Source organism: Schistocerca serialis, chromosome 10 (assembly GCF_023864345.2).
Source record: "Schistocerca serialis cubense isolate TAMUIC-IGC-003099 chromosome 10, iqSchSeri2.2, whole genome shotgun sequence".
Lineage (NCBI taxonomy): Eukaryota > Metazoa > Arthropoda > Insecta > Orthoptera > Acrididae > Schistocerca > Schistocerca serialis.
In genome coordinates, this window is record NC_064647.1 from 209,771,633 (window position 1) to 209,792,940 (window position 21,308).

Genomic DNA, 21,308 nt, shown 5'->3' on the forward strand with positions numbered 1-21,308 from the left:
TAAGATTCTATATACAGTCTCCAATGATTGTCTATCTGGCTATGCAGTTGCCATCCCTAACTTCCCAAACCTAAGTCCTAATACAGCAGAGGCGAGCGCACCAGACTAAATGTCAGCTGTGTCGATTCAGCCTAAGTCCCTACTTGTTGCTGTGCTCAATACTCTCCTGCAACTCTTGCAGCATCCCGACGCAGACTGACGTGGACCGGCTTCCTAAGTACCTCACTCCATCACTGTCTTCGATCTAGCGGCTATCCGCTTTTATAGGGGTTAGTGCACCCGGCACCACTTGTTCTAGAAGGTTCTAGCACCCCGAACTTTGAGCCCTGAGTAGGCTAGTCACGCGGCAGCATGTGATGCCTACGTGATGAACTAGCCATTCTCCACTGTTTGCTGTGTCCACGGGCTGCCACTAACTGTGTTTGAGCCTCGTGATACTGCATCCTCCGCTCTTGTTAGTCGAGTACACATTACACATGAGATAGTCTCGTCACGTCCGCCTCGCTTGATCTGTAGCAATAATTTTCCAGCCTGCAGCCTACATGATTTTAATTCTATCTTCTACTATTCGCGACAGCTAGCAATTTTAATGGCCAGTAGTGTATAAAGGGTGATCAGAAAGTTTCCGTTCGAATGTCGTACAGTCCAAAATAGGTGTACCAATCGGGCAAAATCGCCGCGAGGTTTGAGGCAGTCGTCCTATCGACGGACCAGGCTTAAGATACACGTTTGGTAAAACACCGTATACTGCTGCCTGGAAAGTCCGTAGCTGCCTGCTGCACGTCTTCGTCCGACAGAAATCGTCGACCTTTGAAGGCTTTTTTTTTAAGGGACTGAAGGCATGATACTCAGTTGGGGACAGATCAGGAATATAGGACGGGTGCTCGAGTATCTCTCACTTCAGTTGGCATAACTTTTGTGCTACGACATTTGCGATATGGGGACGTGCAATATCATGCCACCCTTGGCGCACCTTTCCACATTCTTTTTTTTTTTTTTTTTTTTTTTTTGGTAGGGTTTAAGGGCGCTCAACTGCTGAGGTCATTAGCGCCCAGTCACTGGTGTCAGAGCACAAGGAACCTGCTAAAACTCAAGGGGATGGGGGGACATCAAAAGGACCGGACAAAGATGCAGATGAAATAAGTAAAAGGTTAAATGTCTTTGGTCAAGCCAGTTAAGGTTATAAAACGCAGAAGACGAGCAGCTGCTCGAGCGTCATCAGCTAAAACATCCGGTAAGGTAGATGGCAGGGACAGGACAACACGAAATTGACTAAAACGGGGACACGACAATAAAACATGGCGCACCGTTAATGCCTGACCACAAGGGCACTGTGGGGCTGGGTCACCAGAGAGCAGGTAGCGGTGGCTAAACCGGCAATGCCCAATCCGCAACCTGGTCAGAAGGACCTCCTCGCGCCGAGATGGTCGGGAGGAAGTTGTCCAAGCAGTTGGGAGCGGTTTTACTGCCCGGAGCTTGTTGCCTTGGAGGGATGACCAAGCATCCCACCACAAGGACACAAGCCTCTTACAGACATCCCCACAAACGTCAGATGACGGGACACAATGGGAGGCTGGGCGAGGCTGGAGGACTGCAGCCTTGGCTGCAGCATCCGCAGCCTCATTCCCAGGCACTCCCACATGTCCGGGGACCCACAGAAGGCTGACAGAACCGCCATTATCAGCGAAACTATGGAGGGACTGCTGTATTCGGTGAATCAAGGGATGGACCGGATAGGGAGCCCCAAGGCTCTGAAGAGCACTGAGTGAGTCAGTGCAGAGGACATACGATGAATGGCGGTGGCGGCGGGCATACTGAATGGCCTGATGGAGAGCAAAAAGCTCGGCCGTAAAGCTGGAACATTGGTCAAGGAGCCGGTATTTAAAGGTGGCGGTCCCGACGACAAAGGCACAGCCGACACCATCGTCAGTTTTGGAGCCATCGGTGTAAATAAAGGTGTGACCAGCAAGTCGAGCACGAAGTTCGACAAACCGTGAGCAATACACAGCAGCCGGAGTACCCTCCTTCGGGAGTGAGCTGAGGTCGAGATAAATACGAACCGGAGCCTGGAGCCAAGGTGGTGTCGGGCTCTCACCCTCTCTGAAGGTGGTAGGGAGGGCAAAATCCAATTGTCGAAGCAGGCGACGGAAGCGGACTCCGGGGGGCAGCAGGGCAGACACATATAACCCGTACTGACGGTCGAGAGAATCAGCGAAGAAGGACTTGTAAGAGGGGTGGTCGGGCATAGACAACAGCCGGCAGGCATACCGACACAGCAGTATGTCGCGCCGGTAGGTCAACGGTAACTCGGCAGCTTCAGCGTAAAGACTCTCGACAGGACTAGTGTAGAAGGCTCCGGTCGCAAGACGTATCCCCCGATGGTGGATGGAGTTGAGCCGGCGTAAGAGGGATGGCCGAGCGGACGAGTAGACGAAGCTCCCATAATCCAGCTTCGATCGGACTATGGACCGATACAAGCGAAGCAGGACAGTGCGATCCGCTCCCCAAGATGAACCGCTAAGAACTCTGAGGACATTAAGGGAACGTGTACAACGGGCCGCCAAATAAGAGACATGTGGAGACCAACACAGTTTCCGGTCCAACGTGAGCCCTAGAAACTTAGTTGTGTCCACGAATGGGAGAACAACGGGACCAAGATGTAAGGATGGCGGAAGGAACGCTTTATATCGCCAAAAGTTGATACAAACCGTCTTCTCTTCAGAGAACCGGAAGCCATTTGCCACGCTCCATGAGTAGAGGCTGTCTAGACAACGCTGGAGGCAGCGCTCCAGGAGGCATGTTCTCTGGGCACTGCAGTAGATCGCGAAGTCATCGACAAAGAGAGAGCCTGAGACATTAGGTGGAATGCAATCCATAATTGGATTGATCGCGATGGCAAAAAGGGCTACGCTCAAGACGGAGCCCTGAGGCACTCCGTTCTCCTGGAGGAAGACGTCGGACAATACGGAACCCACACGTACCCTAAACTTTCGATCCGTTAAAAAGGAATCAATAAAAAGGGGCAGACGACCGCGTAGGCCCCACTTGTGCATAGTGCGGAGGATACCTCCTCTCCAACAGGTATCATAAGCCTTCTCCAAGTCGAAGAACACGGCGACCGTTTGGCGCCTTTTCAAAAAGTTGTTCATGATGAATGTCGACAAGGTCACAAGGTGGTCAACAGCGGAGCGGCGGCGACGAAAGCCGCATTGGACATTAGTAAGTAGTCGTCGAGATTCAAGAATCCAAACTAACCGAGCAGTAACCATGCGCTCCATCACCTTACAGACACAGCTTGTAAGAGAAATGGGGCGGTAACTAGAAGGAAGGTGTCTATCCTTCCCGGGTTTGGGTATAGGAACAACAACGGCGTCACGCCAACGCATGGGGACCTGACCTTCGGTCCAGACGCGATTGTAGGTACGAAGAAGGAAGCTTTTGCCCGCCGGAGAAAGGTGGGCCAGCATCTGAACGTGAATGGCATCTGGCCCCGGAGCAGAGGACCGGGACAGTGCAAGCGCACGTTCGAGTTCCCGCATGGTAAAGGGGGCATTGTAAGTCTCCAGATTCAGCGAGTGGAAGGAAGGTCGCCGAGCCTCGTCTGCCTCTTTCCTGGGAAGGAAGGCAGGATGGTAATGGGCGGAGCTTGAAACCTCCGCGAAAAAGCGGCCAAAGGCGTTGGAGACAGCCACAGGATCAACAAGGACCTCATTACCTGAGGTCAGGCCAGGTATCGAGGAGTGGGCCTTAATGCCCGACAGCCGGCGCAGGCTACCCCAAACTACGGAAGAGGGAGTAAAACTGGTAAAGGAGCTCGTGAAAGAGGCCCAGCAAGCTTTTTTGCTGTCTTTGATGACTCTACGGCATTGCGCTCGGAGTCGTTTGTATTCAATACAATTCGCCAACGTAGGATGGCGGCGAAAGGTGCGTAAAGCACGTCGTCGAGCACGGATAGCGTCCCTACAAGCCTCGTTCCACCAGGGGACGGAAATGCGACGGGAAGAAGAAGTAGTACGAGGTATGGAACGTTCGGCAGCATTGATGATAACAGCCGTGAGGTATTCGACCTGACTGTCACAACTGGAAAAATCGCGGTCCGGAAAGGTCGCCAGGGAGGAGTAAAGTCCCCAGTCAGCTTTCAGTATGTTCCAGCGCGAAGGACGTGGGGATGGGGTGTGGTGCAGGAGACGAACGACACAGGGGAAGTGGTCGCTCGAATAGGTGTCAGAAAGGACATACCACTCGAACCGACGGGCAAGAGTGGTAGAACAGATCGAGAGGTCCAAGTGGGAGTAGGTATGAGTAGAGTCCGAGAGGAAAGTCGGGGCGCCGGTATTGAGGCAGACAAGATTGAGATGGTTGAAGACATCCGCCAAGAGTGAGCCTCTTTGACAGGATGCAGGAGAGCCCCAAAGGGGATGATGGGCATTGAAGTCGCCAAACAATAAGAACGGCGGGGGAAGCTGATCGATCAGGTGCATCAGGTCAGCCCGACTAACAGCAGATGACGGTGGAGTGTAGACGGTACAAACGGAAAAAGTAAAAGCAGAAAGAGTAATGCGGATAGCTATTGCTTGGAGTGGGGTGGTCAATGGGATGGGATGGTAATATACATCGTCCCGAACGAGCAACATGACCCCACCATGAGCTGGGATACCGTCCACAGGGGCGAGGTCATACCGCTCCGAGGTATAGTGGGAAAAGGCAATACGGTCAGTCGGGCGCAACTTGGTTTCCTGGAGACCAAGGACGAGCGGACAGTGCAGGCGGAGGAGCAGTTGTAATTCCTCCCGATTAGATCGAATACCCCTTATGTTCCAATGAAACAACGCCATTGCTAGTCAAAAAGTTGGGGGAACGAGACGGGGAAGAGCTGGTCACCTCGATGGCCGCGGAGGGCCAGGTTGCGAGGCAACAACACTACAACTGACGGCAGGCGGATCCGGTTCCATCGACTCGTCGCCAGCTGCGGCCGCTGTCCCTGATTGTGTAGGAGGGGCCGCATCATTTGCCGACAAAAGGCCGGCGGAACGCCTGGCAGCAGAGCGTCCCGGCGAAACTGAGGACGGCCGGGAGCAGCGACTCACGGATGAAGCGTCAGATGAAACGCGCCGGGGTGGAGAGGGGGATAGAGACTTCTTCTTGGAGGCCTTCTTGGAAGTCCGAGGAGGCACAGGGATGGTGGGCTGGACCCGAAGAAGGTCCTCACGCGCAGGGTCCGTTTTGGAACGCCGGACCTCGGAAGCCGGGGTCCGGAACGTTTCCCCGATGGACGCCTGAGAAGAGGATCGCTTCTCAGGTGGCGTGGGGGGAGGAGGAGGAGGAAGGGTGGCCCCTGGGCCAGGGGGGGTGGGGGCCGCGGGGGAGGAGGATTTGGAAGGGAGTGATTTGGGAGGCGGAGGCAGAGCCCCCTGACGGGCAGAGGAGGCGGAGGGGTGACAGGATAGAGGTGAGGATACAGCGGAAGGAGTGGACACAACGGAGGCAAACGAAGTGGCCAGTGACACGGGATGAAGGCGGTCATACTTCTTCCTGGCCTCAGAATAAGAGAGCCGATCCAAAGTTTTGAGTTCCTGTATCTTTTTCTCCTTCTGATAGGCGGGGCAGTCCGGGGACCTAGGCGAGTGGACGCCAGGACAATTAGGGCACCGAGGTGGTGGGGTGCAAGTATGTTCCTCACGAAGAGGACGTCCACAGTCGCCACAAAGGGGCTCAGCCTCACACCGGGACGACATGTGCCCAAAGCGCAAACACCTAAAACAGCGCATAGGAGGCGGGACGTAAGGTCGCACGTCGCACCGGTAGCACATCACCTTTACCTTCTCCGGGAGAACGTCCCCCTCGAAGGCGAGGATAAAGGCCCCGGTGTCGATGCGACGGTCCTTGGGGCCGCGCTGGACTCGCCGGACGAAATGCACGCCGCGGCGCTCCAGGTTGGCCCTGAGCTCCTCATCAGATTGTAGCAGGAGGTCACGATGAAAAATGACCCCCTGCGTCCTATTGAGTGCCAGATGTGGGACAATGGAGACTGGGATGTCCCCTAGGCGGTCGCACGCCTGGAGTGCCGCCGATTGTGTGGCAGAGGTGGTCTTGATAAGAACGGACCCCGATCTCATCTTGCTGAGAGCCTCGATTTCCCCGAAGACGTCCTCAATGTGTTGAACAAAGAACATGGGCTTGGAGGTGTCGAACGTCCCCCCATCTGTTCGAGAACAGACCAAATAGCGGGGGAAGTACTTCGCCCCAAGCCGGCGGGCCTGTCCCTCCTCCCATGGAGTGGCCAAGGGGGAAAGGGCAGGAGAACCAGAACTAGAAACCGTACCTTTTCTTTTGGAAGACTCGGCCGCAGAGCGACCTGATACATGCTGACGTTTCATGTGCGAAACGTCCGCCCCGATACGACCCACTCCGACCAGGGGCTCTCCCCACGGGCGCCACCCAGCCGCAGCAAGGGCCACCTGGCAGGATGACCATTGCCGGGAGTCCTGATGCCCCAAGGAGACGGGCATCTACTCCTTGGCCAACGTGGGGAGGGTGCAGCTCAGGTATCGGCAGTACGATCCCTGTGTTGTCAGGGGGCTACAACCTAGAGGGTACATGACGACCCCACCACAACGGGCTGGCTACCGTGCTGGATTTCTGGTGCCATGGAAAGTCCATCATGATCGCTGGTGCAGATGGAGAGGCACTATGGGCGTAACGTGGACAACCCATCAGGCGTTTAGGCCCAATTTGAGGAATAATGGGTATGGTGACAACGCCGGTGCAATGCTGAGTGCCAAGGTCTTAGTGCACTTAGGACCAGTGGTACACCATGTAAGGTGTCCTTCCCCAAAAGGCTCGTACTTCTGTAAAATTTTGAAAAATGGAGGTCAAACCCCAAGGGGGACCATCACATTAAGGCCAAAACATTTGAGACTCCTTTTAGTCGCCTCTTACGACAGGCAGGAATACCGCGGGCCTATTCTAATCCCCGGACCCGCAGGGGGTCTTTCCACATTCTGCAACTTACGTCTGACGCTGTTTTTCCTTAAGCAGCCGAGAAAAGAAATTACAGCACGCTGGTCCTTTTTGGACGCATTTGGTAATAACGCATTTATCGCGAGCGCGTTGGAAAGATATGAATGCCCTACTAATCCTCTGTCTCCATTTCGGTGCTTATGTACCTGCATCGGGGTCGCGCTACGTTGCTTTATACGCTGCAGCAATGCCCTCCAATGGAAACCTTTCGATCCCCCCCTTAAGTTTGATAGTATGATACTGTGGCTAGATACATACTGTATTACCTACCTACAGACTTGATATTTAACTCCGACGAGTCTCAGGGGTTTTTTTTCTGTCGTTAGGAGCTTCTTTCACCTATAACAGTTACGTGTCTGCAGGTGCCTCTTGGACTGGTGAAGTCAGTCGGGTCTGAGAAAGGCAAGAGGACACACCAGCTCCTAACGAAGATTCTGGTTCAGGGCGGCTGACGAAAATGTGAATATCTACATCTGTACTCCGGGAGACAACTTACGGTGTGCGGCGGAGGGTACTTTGTGTATCTGCGTCGTTTCCTCCTCCTCCAGTCGCGAAGTGTCCACACGGAGAAAGATTGCTGTTATGCCTCCATATTTACTCTAACCACCTTTATTTTACGTTCACAGTCTTTACGTGAACTGTACGTAGGGGGAAGAAATATACTGGCTGACTCTACTAAGAAAGTATACTCACGGAATTTTGACAGTATACAGCAGTGTGACAAATAACACCTCCGTTCCAACGTATGCCACTGGAATTGGATGAGCAGGTCGACGACGCTCCCTTGCTCTTTATGATGAGTTACCCCAAATTATGATGGCATATGAGAGCAATGAATGAAAATAGGCATAGTAGGCTAATTTACTGTTAAGTTTATCACCAAAATTTGCAATAACCCTAACAGCAGAAGTAGGTAAACCTAAACGTTTCAACACATCAGTGTGTTTTTTCCAATTCATTTCCTCACCAATGCACACACTTCCAGAAATTCTGAATATTCTGCCTTGGCAACAGCCTTCTCTTCAAAGTCCATATCTATCAGCGTTGTCCTGCCATTTACTGTCCGGAACTGTATATACTTTGAAACTTCCTGGCAGATTAAAACTGTGTGCCCGACCGAGACTCGAACTCGGGACCTTTGCCTTTCGCGGGGAAGTTCGCAGGAGAGCTTCTGTAAATTTTGGAAGGTAGGAGACGAGATACTGGGAGAAGTAAAGCTGTGAGGACCGGGCGTGAGTCGTGCTTCGGTAGCTCAGATGGTAGAGCACTTGCCCGCGAAAGGCAAAGGTCCCGAGTTCGAGTCTCGGTCGGGCACACAGTTTTAATCTGCCAGGAAGTTTCATATCAGCGCACACTCCGCTGCAGAGTGAAAATCTCATTCTGTATATACTTTGTTTTCTGAAAATGTCGTGGGAGTCCAATAGCAGAAAACCACTTAATTTTCTGAAAGACTATTCACATTACATTGCTGATGAATGTCTAGAGTCTAACCATTATATATAAAATAAAAACTACTGATTAGCATTAGCATCGTAATACAGTAATGTAAATTCACTGTATTAAAATTCGTGCAAATATTTCACTTCTTCCCATATCCCAGAGACAACTCTCCGTGTGGTCCGTGATGAAAAAAAAAAAAAAAAAAAGCTGTGCTGGCGTGTGGATCGTTGCTTCTTTCGACGTGGGTCCCGCGCTCTTGAGCACTTACGTCATCGAGAGGGGGGCGGGTCAATTGGGATCTCAGTTCGCGCTCTGGCCAGACTAACAAACGAAGTGCGTGACCTCGAACGTTCGCAGAGGTACGAAAATGTGCTTAGAATGTAAATCACTCATCCTAAAAACAGTGGTTGTTCCCACTCGCGTGCAAAATGCTCGTGTCATCAGCTAGTGCCATCGGTGGCATCTCTTACTTTCACAAACAAGTACTTAACCTAGGTGTGTGAATAGCGCAATTGCAGTAGCACACCGTCTTTGACAATGTTTGTAGTGTATTATAGTGTAAAGAGTGTACAATTGTATCAGAAGGCGAATTAGTCCCATGAATATTGTCAAAAGTTTAGAGGAAAAGTTGTGACGTGCCGTGTACCACAATTAAAGTTACACACGATCATTTCTTTAGACTTCATAATCAAATTTCTTAACCTAACAAGGGAACCTCCCCATCGCACCCCCCTCAGATTTAATTATAAATTGGCACAGTGGATAGGCCTTGAAAAACTGAACACAGATCAATCGAGAAAACAGGAAGAAGTTGTGTGGAACTACGAAAAAGTAAGCAAAATATACAAACTGAGTAGTCCATGTGTAAGATATGCAACATGAACGATAATGTGAGCTCAGGAGCGCCGTGGTCCCGTGGTTAGCGTGAGCAGCTGCGGAACGAGAGGTCCTTGGTTCAAGTCTTCCCTCGAATGAAAAGTGTACTTTATTTTCGCAAAGTTATGATCTGTCCATTCGTTCATTGACGTTTCTGTTCACTGTAATAAGTTTAGTGTGTGTTTTGCGACCATACCGAAAAACCGTGCGATTAGTAGACGAAAGGACGTGCCTCTCCAATGGAAACCGAAAACATTTGATCGCAAGGTCATAGGTCAACCGATTCCTCCACAGTAAAACATGTCTGATATATTCTATACGACACTGGTGACGGCATGAGCGTCACATGACAGGAATATGTTTTCGACCCACCTAACTTTTACACTTAGCGAATGGGTAAAAAGATTCTTCTACCTTGCCCGATTTAGGTTTTCTTGTGGATGTGATAATCACTCCCGAAAGAGTGATGACAACATAAGAGTTTGTCACATAAACTGAAAATAAAAAATTAACCTTTACACTCGAGGGAAGACTTGTACCAAGGACCTCTCGTTCCGTAGCTGGTCACGCTAACCACGGGACCACGGCGCTCCTGACCTCACATTCATTATCCTTGCTGTTGCCTATCTTGCGCATGCATATTTTTTCGCAGTTCCACACAACTTCTTCCTGTTGCAAATGTAATTACTAAGGCGTTTAACATTGGCCTGCTTGAATGCAAAAGTGATGTTGAATGGGAAAAAGTGTTTTAGTCAGATGAGCATATCGTTCAGTTCCGCTTTTCTCTGACCATTCCGTTGAAGCCCCACACTCGCAGTTTGAAGACCGAAGAGCTGTGCAACACTATCAGATCACTCGGAAAGTTTTTTGTTGGGATAGAGTAATTATTTCAAGCAGAGAGAAGTGTAGCAGTAACTCATGAAAGTGACATACGGTTTTTCTGGTCCTATTATACAGATATTTTGTTTCTTCGCGTTACTAAAGTTGCCCTCTTAGACCTTCAACAGGGTATTTCTCAAATGTGGTGAGACGGGCATGTTTTCAGACGATTAGCTCATACCGCTGTTTTTTTGGGTGAGATTTATAATACAAGCACGTTCAAGGTCACACTTCCCACGTAGGTATTAGCTGTAGCTGCGTACGGGAGTGAAGCAGAGGTCCGGTTATTATATGCACGTGAAGAATTTTTTCTGAAGGCGATTTCAATCAGATATTCTTTCTTGCGAGCTACATCGCTTTGTACGATAGACTGGGGAAATTGGAACACCAATTTTCCACTGTCATCGCATCGGATGTTGTAAAATAAAATCGCCATGGGCTGTTCAAGTAACGTTAATTCAAATCTAATAACGTCGTCGATAAAAAAAAAGCACTCCGTCTTCAGGCCACAAATGGCCTACAGGGATCATCCGACCGCCGTGTCATCCTTAGTGGAGGATGCGGATAGGAGGGGCGTGGGGTCGGCACACCGCTCTCCCGGCCGTTATGATAGTATTCTTGACGCAAGCCGCTACTATTCGGTCGAGTAGCTCCTCAATTGGCATCACGAGGCTGAGTGCATCCCGAAAAATGGCAACAGCGCATGGCGGCCTGGATGGTCACCCATCCAAGCGCCGTCCACGCCCGACAGCGCTTAACTTCGATGATCTCACGGGAACCGGTGTATCCACTGCGGCAAGGCCGTTGCCAACGTCGTCGATAACCGGCGATATTTCTACTTGTGAACAACACGCTAGTTTTAAGGTACATTTAAAACGAGAGATTGCCGTGTATGGTGGGTGACAGCACGCAAACCGGGAATCGAACCGTTACACACAGTCCACGCGAAAGTGTTAGCGAGGTGCTGAAGGAACCTCAATTGGGATACTTTGAAGACAAGGGAAATTATTCTCGCAGAACCATGTTGTGAAAAGTTAGAAAAATTCTTGACAATTTTGTTGACCCCGTCGTCTATTGCTTAGGGATCATGAAAATACGATATGAATATTACGGCCCCTACGTAGAATGAATGACAAAACCCACAGTCTATGAATGACATTGTATGGACATACACAAGCCAACTTGTTTTTTCCCTCGGGCGTGGGTATGTATTGTCCTTAGCGTAAGTTGGTTTAAGTAGTACATAAGCCTATGGACCGATGACCTCAGCAAGTACTTACCACAAATTTCCAACTTGCTTTGTTTATTTCTTCAGCGGCCCTGCCGATGATACGTATAATATAACGCGGTAGACTACAGGAACGCGTTCACAATATTGCATTGGTTGCCCAGGACATATTGCGCCTTACCAAAATTCCGTGGATTTTCCAGAAATTTTATTTTTTAATTGGTTTTGAACATCAACAAAAGCAAAACAAGGATAATGGAATGTAGTCTAATTAAATCGGGTGATGCTGAGGGAATTAGATTAGGAAATGAGACACTTAAAGTAGTAAAGGAGTTTTGCTATTTGGGGAGCAAAGTATCTGATTATGGTCGAAGTAGAGAGGATATAAAATTTAGACTGGCAATGGCAAGGAAATCGTTTCTGAAGAAAAGAAATTTGTTAACATCGAGTATAGATTTAAGTGTCAGGAAGTCGTTTCTGAAAGTATTTGTATGGAGTGTAGCCATGTATGGAAGTGAAACATGGACGATAACTAGTTTGGACAAGAAGAGAATAGAAGCTTTCGAAATGTGGCGCTACAGAAGAATGCTGAAGATAAGGTGGGTAGATCACGTAACTAATGAGGAGGTATTGAATAGGATTGGGGAGAAGAGAAGTTTGTGGCACAACTTGACTAGAAGAAGGGATCGGTTGGTAGGACATGTTTTGAGGCATCAAGGGATCACAAATTTAGCATTGGAGGGCAGCGTGGAGGGTAGAAATCGTAGAGGGACACCAAGAGATGAATACACTAAGCAGATTCAGAAGGATGTAGGTTGCAGTAGGTACTGGGAGATGAAGGAGCTTGCACAGGATAGAGTAGCATGGAGAGCTGCATCAAACCAGTCTCAGGACTGAAGACCACAACAACAACAATTGGTTTTTGCCACATTTTACTTCTTAGACATGAGACAGCGTGCTTTAATTACAGACGATGTATTGTGTGGTCAAACTTACGCTTATTATTTGTATTTTGCATACTGTGGACCTTGTTTTTTTGGGACTTGTGTGGGTGACGTGTGTGTGTGTGTGTGTGTGTGTGTGTGTGTGTGTGTGTGTGTGTGTGTGTGTGTGTGCGTGCGCGCGCGCGCGCGCGCGCGTTTTTCTTAGTACACACATCAAATCGGCCAAGCCACAGAAAACGACATGCACACACATAATGCAAGATATACATATGAATTTACAATCACGGTACGGTCAGTGCGTTTTTTCGTAGAAAAAATTGTAACATCAATGAACGAAAAATAATTGTAGAGTTTATGATATGTTAGCAGTAATTATTCTGTTACTACCGGAGAATTCGAATCTACATACACTGAATATGTGACCTGTTCACCACCTTCACTGATCTAGCAGTGTATATTTTACTTAAATGTGCACATATATGATGGATGTGTGGCGAAAGGGCCGAATAGCAAAGAACCAATAACAAAAGCACCCATATCTGACGACAAAATATATCTCTCCTATTGTACGCTACATCTAATTTAACAAGGTGGACGTGCTAGAAAGCAATTAAAAATTAAAGTTAAAGCTCCGAAAAAATGTACGGGAATTCTATGCGGGCACAATAATAAATTATACCAAACTCAATCATGAACGTGTCGCATACGTACAGAAAGTATTTTGTATCTTAACCTGTATCTCCTGCAGTATCGCTGTTTATGAGCGTACCGGGTGATTCAAAAATATAGAATAGATTTCAGTTATTACGGACAAACTATAGAAGATAGAAGTACATTGCGCGTGCCATTGGATTCAGGAAGGTTCGAAGTTTTTAGACTGCTGCGCTGTTTGTTCGTAGCAACATGGCGAGTACATCATTTTGTGTTGGAATTTGCGCGAAGTCAATCCATTGTTCAGGTGCCGGCCACGGTGGCCGAGCGGTTCTAGGCGCGAAGTCCGGAACCGCGCGACTGCTACGGTCGCAGGTTCGAATCTTGCCTCGGGAATGGATGTGTGTGATGTCCTTAGGTTAGTTAGGTTTAATTAGGTCTAAGTTCTAGGGGACTAATGACCTCAGATGTTGTCCAATAGCGCTGAGAGCCATTTGAACCACTGTTCAGGTGCAACTTGCATTCGGCCTCCGATTCACTCAGAGGCCGCCTCTGAACAAGCAGATTTATGACTGGTATACAAAATTGTTGGAAGCTGGTTGCATGAACGGAGGTAAGAGCGCTGGTCGTCCACGCACGTCTGATGACAATGTCGAGCGTATCCGAGACGCGTTCACACGAAGCCCTGTGAAATCCACAAGACGGACATGTCAGGCATTTCTGCTTCCTTGTGCAACGGTGTGGCTTGGTCTGCAACGACGCCTGCGTATGAAGCCTTAGAAGTTGCAGTTGGTCCAGCAGCTGCGTCCCGGCGACCGTAACAGAGAAGGTACGAATCGACATTTCATATTCTACCGGATGAAGTAAACGCCGTAATGTAAGAATCTGTGGGTCATAAAATTCTGGCGGCGTTGTCAAACATGAATGACTCACCGAAAATGACTTTTGTGCCGTTTCTGCTCTCAGAGCTTATGGACGTTTGTTTTTTGGGGAAGATTCGAATGATTTCATTTTCATGCATGATGGCGCCCCGCTCACTTTGACCTTTAGGTGCGGCGTTATTCCAACACCGCCCCACGACGTAGGATTGCAGGAGGTGGCCAACAAAATCCTGTTTATTGCTTCCTCCCACGTTAACAGACCTACTGCCTGCGATTTTTTTTTTCTGTGGAAGTACAAAAGACAGAGGCTTTGTCCCACATGTGGCAGTACTTTCAAGAGCAGAAATCAAATGGTTTAAGGTATCAATTCACTAAACTGCGACCTGTTGGTTCTTGTGCGGAATAAAATGTACTACCGATGTTTCTCGAGCAACACATGGTGATGGTGCTCCTGCTCAGTGTATGGAATAGTGTCTGTGCGGACATAAAACTCTGAACCTTCCTCTATGCAGTGACATGCGCAGTGTTTCTGTGTTTGACAGTTCGTGACAAAGAACTGATATCTTGTACGCCTGGTTGTTAGGAAGGAGTTGAAATTCGTGGTATGTAACTCATATGACCAGATCTCATTTTCTGTAACGTTGAGACGTGTTGAGTGTGCTGTTCACTTATGTTTTACAAAAAAGTACAACAGATGTCTGAAGATGGGTGTAATCCCGAAACGCGTAACATGTTCTAGTAAAAGAGTCAATTGAACACCTCATGACATTATCGCGATTGTACAGCATTGGTTGCCAATTAGTAACTGATATCTTTGTCTGATTCATCTTTTGTGGCCCGATACTGGCCGCACCAGAAATAAGAACACCGAAACAAGCTGCCTTGTCTACGTGTATACAAACAACGTCATTCACGAACTTCATGCAGGCCGCTGAACAGCGTAAAGACAAAATAGTCATTTTCACCTCGCGCAGCGTGCGAACACAATAGAACTAAAATACACCAATATTTGTACGATGGACCCTCCTCCACGCGATACAGTGGCTTTTGGAGTTACGTATGTCGACGCATATTTGAATAATTTGCATACCACGTGGTCGTCCGACCGAGGTAACGGATAGGATTCGAAACTTCGCCTTGACATTCCCACGGGGAAAGTGAAGCTTACTCGTTGCAAAACCTGTCTAAGGTCGCAGGTGCACAGCCTGTAGCCAAAACAATACTTCAGGATTCCGTGTGCCTATAACTGACGTTAAGAACTGCCAGTCCCGAGCTTATGATGTTTGATCACCTCGAACCCTTATTTTTCCTTCTCTCCGCGTACCGAAGTGCTGAAACCGGTCCTCAGAAATTGTTCCATCTTTCAGTCATCGCACGAATGCCGAATTGCAATGGTTCAGATTGCTCTGAGCACTATGGGACTTCAGATCTAAGGTCATCAGTCCCCTAGAACTACTTAAACCTAACTAACCTATGGACATCACACACATCCATGCCCGAGGCAGGATTCGAACCTCGCGGATCACACTCGCGCAGTGATACCTGAACGCACGAGGTATTATAACGAGTGTACAGACCTCCGATTAGTCAGTCTGCATCAGTCTGTATTAGTCTGTATTAGTCTGTACCAGTCTATAGTCAAGTTTCAGTCTGCGCCTAATAAGATTACCATATTCCTGTACATAGCCATGAAGATAAATGAATAGACATTTTGTCAAGTATCAGAGATATGTGAGAAGAAGATTAACGTACCAAGGCCAAAGGAACTTCAGATTGTCAATTATAAATAGTCCAGAATCCAGTTACGTAATGTTTATGCTTGTTATTTTAATAAATGTGTGTGAAAATTAATCAAGTTCTGTTTAAAGTTGGTCTGCTACTCTAAGCATGCAAGTGACATTTCTATCGTCTGACCTAACGGCAGAAGATAAACACGCCACGATAAGACCACGAGACATATTGCTGACACTCGCCTACTTCGTTGGAGCGACAAGTCAAATAATATGATGTGTGTACCGAAGGTCTTACAGTACGCACACCACAGAAGGGCAGCACGTTTTGTATTATCGCGAAAGAGGGGAGAGAGAGTCACTGAAATGATACAGGATTTGGGGTGGACATCATTAAAACAAAGGCGTTTTTCGTTGAGACGGAATCTTCTCACGAAACTGCAATCACAAACCTTTTCCTCTGAATGCGAAAATATTTGTTGACGCCGGCCTATGCAGGGAGGAACGATCACCACAAAGACTGAGAGAATTCAGAGCTTGCACGAAAAAATTTACGTCTTCTTTTTCTCCACGTGCTATACGAGAGTGGAATAGTAGAGAATTGTGATACTGGTTCGATGAACCCTCTGCCAGGCACTTAAATGTGATTTGCAGAATATCTATGTAGATGTACACGTCGGTCAGTGGGCCTGAAGATGGCATACATAGTAAATCGCTGAAACTGGTAGCCAAATAAGGTAACTGTTCGGAAATTAGACGGCTGAAAGGTGATTTGACACCCTGTAGAAAATTAGATGTCACACGGAGCTTTATCGGACAGTACAAGTGCCCTTCGTCACGTACCTTATCGGGCAGTAAAGCCTTCTGCTCTTATGCCGGCAGCTTGCTAGCCTGAACTGAGACACAGACCGATGTGGCAATACTGGCAGCGCATGACAAACGCCAGACAACGAGAATTTGTTAAATTCTTGAGTGGAGTGATCTTTTTCACCAGTAGCGTGCGACAGCTTTCTGCTCTTAGTGACCCTGGAGCGTGCTTGACTGAAACATCTCCGACTCGGCTCTCTCTCTCTTTTGGACGTAAACACGAGAGATTACCTTGTCACCTAACGACGCGCCGTCGGTGGAAAGGCTAACGAGAAGAAAGTAGCGCCCGGTAGGCACGTTCGACTATCCACACATACCGCCGTAACGTTCTTGAAAAGCGCATCATTAACACACGCCCTCGCCGCAGCTGGGAACTATTCGCCAGCGAGTCCTGTGGCGGCAGCAGCGAAAGCTTGCGTTCAGAAATAGTCACCTGGAGCTATACTTCCATCAACGCACGTTCAGCGGAGGTATAAACAAACACACTTTCAGCGATTGGTCGCCACTAACTGTGCACATTCAGTAAGGTGTTGGAACGTCATTGGAAATAGGACCTACTTCTGGATTACGTATTTTTTGTTATTGTAACACGAATGATAGATCGACGAAGGCTGAAAACAAGCATTTAAAGTCTTAAGCGTTTTTTTTCCACTCACGGTCCTGAAAGTTTTAAGCCGTGCAGTTCTTGCTTTAAGCCTCTCTCCCTAACTGGACACTCGCTTTCTGTCTCACGCTAGTAGTACCCACGGGGGTATCTGATAAAATTGCGCGCCTACGAAATATCGTCTCACTTGTGTGAATGGATTCGTCATTTCTGTCAAAGGTCACATTTCTACATCTACATCTACATTTATACTCCGCAAGCCACCCAACGGTGTGTGGCGGAGGGCACTTTACGTGCCACTGTCATTACCTCCCTTTCCTGTTCCAGTCGCGTATGGTTCGTGGGAAGAACGACTGTCTGAAAGCCTCCGTGCGCGCTCTAATCTCTCTAATTTCACATTCGTGATCTCCTCGGGAGGTATAAGTAGGGGGAAGCAATATATTCGATACCTCATCCAGAAACGCACCCTCTCGAAACCTGGCGAGGAAGCTACACCGCGATGCAGAGCGCCTCTCTTGCAGAGTCTGCCACTTGAGTTTATTAAACATCTCCGTAACGCTATCACGGTTACCAAATAACCCTGTGATCTTCTCTTGATCTTCTTTATCTCCTCCGTCAACCCGATCTGGTACGGATCCCACACTGATGAGCAATACTCAAGTATAGGTCGAATGAGTGTTTTGTAAGCCACCTCCGTAAGCTTATTGACACCAGTGCTTACCAATTTAAGTTATATATTACAGCACTGAAGATGGTCACTAAGTGACAGAAAATCGATTTTGCGATAATAAACAAAAATATACGACCAATGCTGTCTCTCCTTTCGAGTATATCCGTATGTGTATCTAACCCCCGGCGCTACGTCTCACGCAGAACGCGTCCGGGAAAGATAAGCTTACGACGTTATACGTAGTGACTATAATTTTAATTTTATATATCGCCCACGTTTCACTTCCATACATGGCTACACTCCATAATTTTAAACAGCATATCGGAAGTAGGCTTCATACACTTTGAATGCGAACTGTGTCCAGATTCATCCACATATTCTGTACAAGAAGTAGCGAAAGGTACTTTGAAACATTTCCACATTTTAAATTATTTCTTTTTCTGTTCCACTAGCAAATGGAACAAAGGAGAAACGATTGCCTTATACGCTTAATTTGTCCTAAAGCCAGATGAAAGCTGAGGCATTTGATTCGTTTTGCAGTCTGTTGCAAATTGAGGTTGTCTAAACTTGCTCAGAATTGTTTGGGTAAAATATCCTCTTCTTCCGAAGCTCACGGAGCTATTCTGTAACACTCGTACTTGGTCGAACCGACAGAGCAGCCAATTACAAGACAAATTCCTACGCATTTCTCAAGAGACCAGGGCAAGAGTGCGTTATTGAAATCTCGACTGTGGTGACACGCTAGTCTGTAGCTTATTCCTAAATCTTGGATATGTTAGGAAAGTGATAATTTGGTAATTTCCGAAGTCAGCAAATGTGAATGCCAAATAAATCTGATAACAAATTGACCTTAGCGTAGCCTGTTTACGTTGGTGTGTTTAAACGCACTTTGCCATATCTGCCGCAATTTTCATCATCGTAACTAAAACTGCGAGGTAAATTCGGAAAACATTTATTAGGCACTGGAGAATTCTCTGACGAGTAATATATATCGAATGATGTTATTCAATCTGTATATTGAGCAAGCAGTAAAGGAAACAAAAGGAAAATTCGGAGTAGGTATTAAAATCCATGGGGAAGACATTGTAATTCTGTCAGAGACAGCAAAGGACTTGGAAGAACACTTGAACGGAATGGACAGTGTATTGAAAGGAGGATATAAGATGAACATCAACAAAAGCAAAACGAGGGTAATGGAATGTAGTCGAATTAAGTCGGGTGATGCTGAGGGAATTACGTTAAGAAATGAGACAGTTAAAGTAGTAAAGGAGTTTTGCTATTTGGGGAGCAAAATAACTGATGATGATCGAAGTAGAGAGGATATAAAAGGTAGACTGGCAATGGCAAGGAAAGCGTTTCTGAAGCAGAGAAATTTGTCGACATCGAGTATAGATTTAGGTGTCAGGAAGTCGTTTCTGAAAGTATTTGTATGGAGTGTAGCCATGTATGGAAGTGAAACATGGACGATAAATAGTTTAGACGAGAAGAGAATAGAAGCTTTCGAAATGTGTGCTACAGAAGAATGCTGAAGATAAGGTGGGTAGATCACGTAACTAATGAGGAGGTATTGAATAGGACTGGGGAGAAGAGAAGTTTGTGGCACAACATGACTAGAAGAAGGGATCGGTTGGTAGGACGTTTTCTGAGGCATCAAGGGATCACAAATTTACCATTGGAGGGCAAAAATCGTAGAGGGAGACCAAGAGATGAATACACTAAGCAGATTCAGAAGGATATAGGTCGCAATAAGTACTGGGAGATGAAGAAGCTTGCACAGGATAGTGTAGCATGGAGAGCTGCATCAAACCAGTCTCAGGATTGAAGACCACAACCACAACCACAACAACAACAACAACAACAAATCGAATGAACTAGGAAACGAATGTAAGAGCGTCCACTGACTTACTGAGATAAGAACAGCACAACCCATCTGCGGATGTGTAATAACCGTAAACTCTCCATCTATACTCTGCAAACCACCGTGAGGTGCATGGCAGAGGGTGGAACGTCGCTGCGTATGATGTCAACTCCTTACACGCTAAACAAACCTTCGAAATAGTTGAAATCGAACACATCGCGAAAGACTATTGAAAGACCGACATTCACGTTAGAGAGTTGTGAATAAGACGCCAACAGTCCTCAGAGGAACACACCTTGACAGCAGACTCCTTGTAGATTCCAGCAGGGCCTCACGAATTCCTCTTCTACTCACACTGACTGCTCCACTTGTGAAACGGCCCGCGCGGGGCCGGAGTATAAAAACAGCCGCGACAAGCGCGCACGGCGGGGTGGGGTGGATTGCTGCGGTTGGTGCAAGGAGGTGGGGAGGGGAGGCAGAAGGGGCGCCCCGGAAGGTGACGTCACCGACGCGAACAACCACTGGCTCAGCGCTGATCACAACCTCGCAGCCATTTGTCTCTGCGTCCTCCGTACCGAGCGAGGAGGATGCTAAGTTCACCGGACTTGGATACGATGTGACGTCATTATGACGTATACACGCTACATCGAAAACGATAGAAACCGTACATCGACTATTCCACTTTTGTGAACTTTCGAGAGATTGTGACAGGGTAGCGCTGTGCTCTGCGCCATTCGTTTAAATGTGTTTTGCGTTCCTTGCATTTAAATCGTGTATTGTACTGTGCGTTGTTTTTCGTTTGCTCGTCTCTAATTATGTGTTCAGCATTCGAGAGACTAATGAGAGAAAAGCTTACCACCATGGAATGCTTTGACACTATCATACCACCATGAAATGCTTTGACACTGCAATCAATCATTTCATACGTCAATCAGTACTAGACACTAACCTTTGGTTAAGATTACATTGAGAAATCCACTTCCCCTCGTATTTCATCTCCGGTCGACGATTTTTCTTCAACAATGCCTCATATTTTTCTTTTTAAGTTCGAAATTCAATCATTCTACACATCAGTCATTACTGGACACTAAGGTACCTGTCTCTGCGGTCCCAGTGTAAAATTACTTGGAATTATGGTTGATAAAAGACTATCTTGGGATGCACATAAAAATTACTTAGCTAACAAACTTGCACGAGTTCTCTTTCAGCTATATAAATTAAGAAAAAAAAGTCAGAAAGAGTATGCTGCTACAATCTAATATGTACTGACAAGACCAATTGTATGAAACCATACTAAAATGTTGATAATAAATAAATATTATTTTCGGCGTAAGCATTCAGTACAACAATCACACAATCTAACCTGGTCGGGACATAAGAAGACTTCACTTTTTTACGTGGTGTTTTCAAGGCCACAGTCAGGAATATTTATATTAATATCCAGCTCTTTTATTTTGGTGAAATACATATACGCTGCCACACTGAGCTGTTTTCAGAATCGCACGTGTCAAAACAAGCCACTAGCTGACGACAGTTTAGAATCTCGAACGTTCGTAAAAGTCGATAGGTGTGTTAATCGACTAAAGCGTATATACGTCATAATGACGTCACATCATATCCAGGTTGGGTGAACTTAGCATCCTCCAACGAGCGAAGCGTG

The 21,308-nt window shown here is 47.3% G+C and overlaps 1 protein-coding gene across 1 annotated transcript in view; it reads right to left on the minus strand.

Annotated features, from left to right (window-relative positions):
- Positions 1–20,099, minus strand: part of LOC126424996 (uncharacterized) — a 35,181-nt gene extending 15,082 nt beyond the window's left edge. The window contains exon 1 of the mRNA XM_050087894.1: positions 19,944–20,099. The gene's annotated coding sequence lies outside the window, so the exon portion shown is untranslated. The remainder of the gene's footprint in view (positions 1–19,943) is intronic.
- Between the last annotated feature and the right edge of the window lie 1,209 nt (positions 20,100–21,308).